At 34.1% G+C, this 7,844-nt stretch overlaps 1 non-coding gene across 1 annotated transcript; it reads right to left on the bottom strand.

Annotated features, from left to right (window-relative positions):
* Positions 1-4,097: 4,097 nt before the first annotated feature.
* Positions 4,098-4,204, bottom strand: LOC133039549 (small nucleolar RNA R71). The gene has a single exon (XR_009688689.1). It is a non-coding gene; the product is annotated as a small nucleolar RNA R71 (small nucleolar RNA).
* Positions 4,205-7,844: the final 3,640 nt, after the last annotated feature.

Raw genomic sequence — 7,844 nt, forward strand, 5'->3', positions numbered from 1 at the left:
CTTGCTTGACTCAAAATCTATATTTTTATTTTTGATGTGATAAAGAATAAGAAACCAATACAATTTTTATTCATAGTCTCTCTCTTAACCCCCTAATTATATCTCTATATTTGTCAAGTGTCATGTTTCTTCTTTCGATTCTTACCTTAATTAGCTTGTATTTATACATATATCTGGAACATAATAACTTTAATTTCTTAATTAGGGTATAAGATTAGTTAAATTAAATATTATTTTTTTAAAAAAAATAAAATCATTACTAATTTGTAACTAACTAGAATATACTACATCATCTCAAAAAAAAAAAAAAAAAAAAAAAAAAACTAGAGTATACTACATATAATTTGTAACTAATTAGTAATTAACTTTACTCTAAATTACTATACAATAACCATCGCTCCTCGTGCATCCCTGATTTACCCATAACGAAAATTAACAAAAAAAAAATTCTAACAACCAAATTTAAGAGAAACTTAAATCAAATAACTTTTCCTAATTCTACTAAAATTTTGACATCATAACAGCTAAAATTGAACATTTTAAAAAAAAAAATTAAAACTATTAACAATAACAACAAAAAAAACAATTCAAATTAAACAAGATAAAACAATCACAAAAATATTTATCAATACAAAATACTACAAAATTAAATGTCTATTACCTTTAGCCATAACATAAGAATAATGATTTATAATTAGTCATAACTTTTTCACTTTCAGTTACAAATTTTATTATGACTAAAAGTAAAAAAATTTGTAGTAAATACTAAATTTATACTAACTCAATCTCAATTTTTTTAATCTCTTTATACTTATAAATCTGAACTTTTCCTTTTCTTTAATCACTTTATTTTTCTTTTTTGTTTAATAAATCTCACTTTTTTTTTTAAAAAAAATATATATATATATATCTCTCTCAATTTTTTAATCTTATTATATATATAACACTTTTACATTTTTTTTTGCAATTTTGTATTTAATTTGAACTTTTTCCTTTTTAATTCACTCTTTTTTTTATTTCTTTTATAAATCTCCATTTTCTAGTGTCAATTATATATAACATTTTTACAATTTTTTTTTTTTTAAAATCTAAACTTTTTCTTTTTGCATTTTTAGAATATATAATATAATATGCTATGAAGATATAGATATGCTTCAATTTATTCAATATTTATTAATTTATCCTTTTAATGTATTCATCTTCCCGCTGTAATCATAGTGTAGAATTACAACTTGTGTGAACTAATTAATATCAGTGTTAGAATAAGATTTATATAACTATATTTCGACCTTATTAAATTTATCTGATCATCCTCTTTTTCTTTTATCATTTTATTATTTTCAATATTTTTTTTAGTTGTGATTTGTCTTCCTATAGATACGACAATTCCTATGTACTACTGCAACCGCTAAAAAATTTATTGGGTGATATTAATATAAGTAAAAGGGTTAATTGCGGTATAAATACTTAATGTTTCAGATTTTATACACTTAAATACCTAATGTTTATTTTTGGAGGCAAAAATACCTAATGTTACAATTCTCATACACCGTCACTACCACTTCCGTTAACTCATAAATAAGGACACGCGGAGGGTTCAGATGGATTACATTTATTTTTATTTTATTTTAAAACTTAATATTCTTAATATCATAAACTAAATGCTACTTGTTTCAAAAAAAAGAAAACCTGTTCTCATAACAATTTTCACATGATATTGGCACTTCAATTCGATAATCATGTTCCATATACTACACTGGTTCACTCAGCTATGGTAATTTAGTATTGCATCTCTCTTATTTTTTCTTAAAAACAAGTAATATTTAGTTTTTAATATTAAGAATATTAAATTTTAAAATAAAATAAATAAATGTAATGCATTTGGGCCCTCCACGTGCCCATATTTATGAGTTAATAATGGAAGTGGTAGTAACGGTGTAAGAGAATTGTAACACTAGGTATTTTTCACTACAAAAAACTGCTACCTTTAGTGATACTTTTTTAGCTGCAACATATTTTTTTGTAACTAAATGTGACTTTTAGTCACAATAAAATGTTAGTTGTGACTAAAACATAGTCTTTAGATACAAGTTGTCACTAATTTAGTTTTAGTCACTGTTAGGCTAGAATTAGTCTAAGTTTCGGGTCGTATTTTCGGTTAGTTTTCACTCTTTGTTTCTAGTTTTAGGGCTATTTTACGCTTGATTCTTTTGTTTCAGGTCCTCAGGCATTTAAAGAAAGTATGTACAAGAATTGAGGAAAAACGGTGAAAGAATCGAGAAGAAAAACCAAAATTGGTGTTTCTGCCTATTCCCGTCGCGACGGGGGATTTGCCAGTCGCGACGGGAACTTACAGAAAGTTTCAAAAATTCAATGCTGAACTCCCGTCGCGACGGGGGATTTGCCAGTCGCGACGGGAACTGACAGAAAATCTTCGAAAATTCTCTGCTCAACCCCGTCGCGACGGGGACTGTGCCAGTCGCGACGGGGACCCTGTTGACGGGATTTTTGGGCAATTTCGTAATTTCACGAATTTTGAAGATGAGAATTGGTTTAAATAGCAAGGGTTCGTGAAAAATAGAGAGTATTTAGAATTGGAACCCTAGAAACAAAGAAGGAGGCTAGAAGAGCGGCTTGTCGCGACCCGGATCAATTGCTTCAACTAGTTCTTTCTCTTCTCTTTAATTTTTCTATGTTATTTTCTGTTTCAATGTTAATTATGGATTTGATTATGGATGTTTTGAACTAAACTCCTATTTAGGGAGAATGATGAATGTTGTTTAAGTTTTTCCTAGTTAATGAATAATTGTCATTCCTCCATCTTGATTGTGAACACTATTCATATTTGTGTTTAATTTCCATGTGCAAGATTGATCACCTTTTACATGTTTTATGATCTCAATTCGAAATCTGAAAAGTGAGAATTGAGAATGCTAAAATTGGATAGTCTAGGTTTTGATGTGAAACGAAAGTATTTACATAGCCTTTGTGACATTTAGATTATTGCTTAATGCTGATTTCATGTTAATTTAATTAAGAGATTAATTAGAGAGCATGAGATTTAGAACCTAGAAGATCTGAAAAGAGCTAGGTTAATTTATAATCTGTCATTCACTTCAAGAGAAGGATAGCAATTAGACATTAACATTGGTAACTTAACAACAGGATTCGTCTCCCTATTCTCTCATCTTGATTAATATTCACTTGTTTCTTTAAGTTTCTTGAATTTCTTTCTTCCTTTTTTAATCATAAATACTTTTGATTTGCCAAATAGAATTATAAGTATAGTTTAGTAGTAATTAATCCAATTCCCTGTGGTTCGACCTCACTTGCGTGAGTATACTACTTGATTGCGTGCACTTGCGTAGTAATTAATAAATTAAGCATCAAGTTTTTGGCGCCGTTGCCGGGGAATTGTATAAAGATTAATATTACCCAAAATTATACTAACTTCTACTTTGGTTTATTTTTCTTGCTAATTACTAATCTTTTTCTTGCAATATTTTCTTTATCTATTTCAGGAATCCTAGTGTATGCGCCGTCAAGGACAAGCAGTCATATTACCAGTTGATCCTGAAATCGAGAAAACTTGCAGGAGGAACCGAAAGAACAAGAGGCAAGAAAGAGTTTCAGCAATTGCTGAAACAACAGAAATCATGGCTGCTAATGTGAATGCGAATGCTGTAAATAACGGCAATAATGGTGGTGCCGTGGAAGACCAAGCTAATGGCCGTAGCTTGAGAGATTACATTCTCCCTACTCTGACGGGAGTGCAGTCATGTATCAGGCCACCGGCAGTGGATGCGAATAACTTTGAGATCAAACCTGCCATACTTCAAATGGTGCAGTCTTCAGTTCAGTTTGGTGGCCTCCCTTCTGAAGATCCTAATCTGCATCTCTCGAACTTCATGGAACTTTGTGAGACTTTTAAAGTCAATGGAGTTAGTGATGATGCCATTCGTTTGAGACTGTTTCCATTCTCACTTAGAGAAAGAGCCAAGAGTTGGTTAATCTCCTTGCCACCAAATTCCATAGCAACATGGACAGACTTAGCAACTAAATTTTTGTCTAAGTTCTTTCCCCCAGCAAAGTCTGCTAAGCTGCGAGGAGAGATCAACAATTTCTGTCAACAAGAGAATGAGTCTCTCTATGAGTCTTGGGAGAGGTTCAAGGACTTAATCAGAAAGTGTCCTCATCATGGTATTGAGAAGTGGATGCTGGTTCATAATTTCTATAACGGGTTGGTTGGTAACACTAGAACTCTAATAGATGCAGCAGCTGGCGGAGCCTTTATGAGAAAGAGTGCTAATGAGGCGTATGATCTATTGGAGGAGATGGCTCTAAACAACCAGCAGTGGCCAACTGAAAGGAGTCAATCTAAGAAGGTAGCTGGTGTGCTAGAGGTGGATGCCATTACAAAGCTGACAGCTCAGGTTGAGGCCCTAACAAAGCTGATCGCAGTGCAAGCCAAACAAGCTCAAGTGGTTTGTGAGATATGTGGAGGTCCCCATCACTTTTCTGAGTGTCAGGCAGATGTGGATGATTTGCCAATGGATCAAGCAAAAGCCATTGGAAACTATTCCCAAAACAATAATTATGGGCACAACCAACAGGGGTTCTACCAGCAGAGAAACCAGCCCCAACAAAACCAACAACAGCTGCGACAACAAAGTTCTAGTGGAGGCTCCACTATCCAAGCTGATTTATTGCTCCAATTCATGATGGAAACTAGAGCCTCTATTAAAACTCTAGAAACTCAAATGGAACAATTGGCTACTCAAGTGGAAAAACAAGCTCAAGGAAATTCGCCTAGCACTAATGATGCAAAAGGAAAAGAGCAATGTAAAGCAATTTCCTTAAGGAGTGGAAAGAAATATGATGGGCCTGAGATGATACAACCAGTGGATGAAGAGATTAAAGATCAAACAACACCAACTCAAGCATCATCAGATAAGAAGATTACTGATAGTCCAGCACCACCACAGCAGTCTCCACCAATTAGCATTGATCACCATGTGAAAATACCCTATCCCCAGAGACTTAGAAAGTCAAGCCTAGACAAGCAGTTCACCAAGTTTCTAGAAGTCTTTAAAAGACTACACATCAACATTCCTTTTGCTGAAGCTTTGGAACAAATGCCCCGTTATGTGAAGTTCATGAAGGAGATATTGTCTAAGAAGAGAAAATTGGAGGACTATGAAACAGTGGCATTAACTGAGGAGTGTAGCGCCATTTTGCAAAAGAAACTACCACCCAAGCTTAAAGATCCGGGTAGTTTCAATATTCCATGCTCTATAGGGGGTTCGGTGGAAACTAAAGCTCTATGTGATCTGGGAGCAAGCATTAATCTAATGCCATTGTCTGTCTTCAAAAGGCTAGGATTGGGAAAAGCAAAGCCTACAACAGTGACTTTGCAAGGCGGCGGATCGTTCTTTGACTCATCCTCGTGGGATAATTGAAGATGTACTGGTGAAGGTTGGTAAGTTTATCTTCCCTGCTGATTTCCTAATTCTTGATATGGAGGAAGATTCAACTATTCCCATTATTTTGGGAAGACCATTCTTAGCCACAGGCCGAGCATTAATAGATGTTCAAAAGGGAGAGTTAAAGTTGAGAGTGCAAGATGAAGAGGTCAATTTTAATGTTTTTGCCCCAACCGACATTCCTACCTGTTGCAAGATTGAGATGGTGAAGGGTTCTTTTGTTAAAGCTGATAAGAAGAAAGCAAAGCCTAAAGAGCGACTTCGAACGATTCAGCGTCATTGGAAAAGATTGATGTGTGGTAGTTCTGAAGGTGAGCTTACTCTTGTGCGAAACTCTGAAATCAACACGCTTGGTGGTAAATTTTCTTCATTTAGTATGAGGGCTCTTTTGGATGAAAAGGGTCCGCCCAACCCCTTCTGATGGGGGTTCAGGTAAGTCCTTCTCACCTTGAGTATAATAGCACATTGGGGACAATGTCATATTTAGTTTGGGGGGAGAGACTTAAAATTTTTAAATTCTGCACTTTAATTTCTGCATTTTAATTATCTGTTTTATTTTTTTTTGTTTTAGTTAAGGAATGGCAATAAGCTTGACGATAGTTGTATACTGCTGATTAGTGTGATGTGATCTGAAATTATAAAATAACTGTGTGCTTGATTCTGCTAACTCTTTGGATTAGTTTAGATGCTTAGAAACCTGTGTTTATCTGCAAATACTCAATCTGTGAAAATTGTTATAATTGTTTTACGATGGTTTGTGGTAAGATTGACAGGATAGCTTAGAACTTGCATGTTTACTCTTTTGAGACGAAATCCTTGATAGTGTTCAATTGGAATATGACTTAGGCATTTGTTGGATAGTTTGAGCCTTTCAAGCCTACCGTAATAATGTGTATCCCTAGTTAACCTTTTGAGCCTAAACCCGTTATGTTTTTCACCCATCGATTTAAAAAAAAAAATTGCAACCACACTATTAATTTTTCTTCACCATTTTATCCATGATATCATAAGCTACATAATTAGTTTGGGGGAGGATAAACATTTAGTGTGAGGAAATAGTGAGAGGGAGAAAAACTTGTAAGATTGAGAAGATAAAAAAATTGTGTAATTCAATGTCACTGAAAAAAAAATGGAATATGATGAAAAAAAAAACACAATAAAAAGTAAAAATATGTGTGAAAAAAAAAATGGAATATGATGAAAAAAAAAACACAATAAAAAGTAAAAATATGTGTGAAAAAAAAAAAAAGAGAAATTTTTTTTCAGTGATGTTGAAAAATAATAGAGATGTCTTCTATCAATCTTGGTAAATTCGGGAATATTATGGGATCTTAGAAAAAAGAAAAGTAAGAAGCTTGTGGGTTCTGTTTGTGTGCTTATGATATCTTGAGCCAAAATTGTCTTTTGCCTATCCCTGAATATCTGAGCCATATTACCCAAAGCCTTGAAAAGACCTAATGATTCCAAAGAATACTGTCAACATTAGTGGAGAAAGGTAAGCATGCAAGCTTATGAATTATCGGGCTGTGGAACTGTTGGAAAGAGTAAAGCTTTTATAACAATGTTTCATATTTGAATAAATTTTTGCAGTTGTACATAGTGTTATAAACCGAGCATCAAATTAATTGTTAGAGTTGGTAGAATTGAAATTCTAGTTTGAGCAATAGAAGAGAACATCACATGAGGCAGTAGTATTATGATTATCTGATAGCGTAGTTAGTAGTTAGTAGCATTCATCTTACTCGAGGGCGAGTAAGAATCTAGTTTGGGGGAATTTGTTAGGCTAGAATTAGTCTAAGTTTCGGGTCGTATTTTCGGTTAGTTTTCACTCTTTGTTTCTAGTTTTAGGGCTATTTTACGCTTGATTCTTTTGTTTCAGGTCCTCAGGCATTTAAAGAAAGTATGTACAAGAATTGAGGAAAAACGGTGAAAGAATCGAGAAGAAAAACCAAAATTGGTGTTTCTGCCTATTCCCGTCGCGACGGGGGATTTGCCAGTCGCGACGGGAACTTACAGAAAGTTTCAAAAATTCAATGCTGAACTCCCGTCGCGACGGGGGATTTGCCAGTCGCGACGGGAACTGACAGAAAATCTTCGAAAATTCTCTGCTCAACCCCGTCGCGACGGGGACTGTGCCAGTCGCGACGGGGACCCTGTTGACGGGATTTTTGGGCAATTTCGTAATTTCACGAATTTTGAAGATGAGAATTGGTTTAAATAGCAAGGGTTCGTGAAAAATAGAGAGTATTCAGAATTGGAACCCTAGAAACAAAGAAGGAGGCTAGAAGAGCGGCTTGTGGCGACCCGGATCAATTGCTTCAACTAGTTCTTTCTCTTCTCTTTAATTTTTCTATGTTATTT

The sequence above is a fragment of the Cannabis sativa genome, chromosome 6 (genome assembly GCF_029168945.1).
Source record: "Cannabis sativa cultivar Pink pepper isolate KNU-18-1 chromosome 6, ASM2916894v1, whole genome shotgun sequence".
Taxonomy (NCBI): Eukaryota; Viridiplantae; Streptophyta; class Magnoliopsida; order Rosales; family Cannabaceae; genus Cannabis; species Cannabis sativa.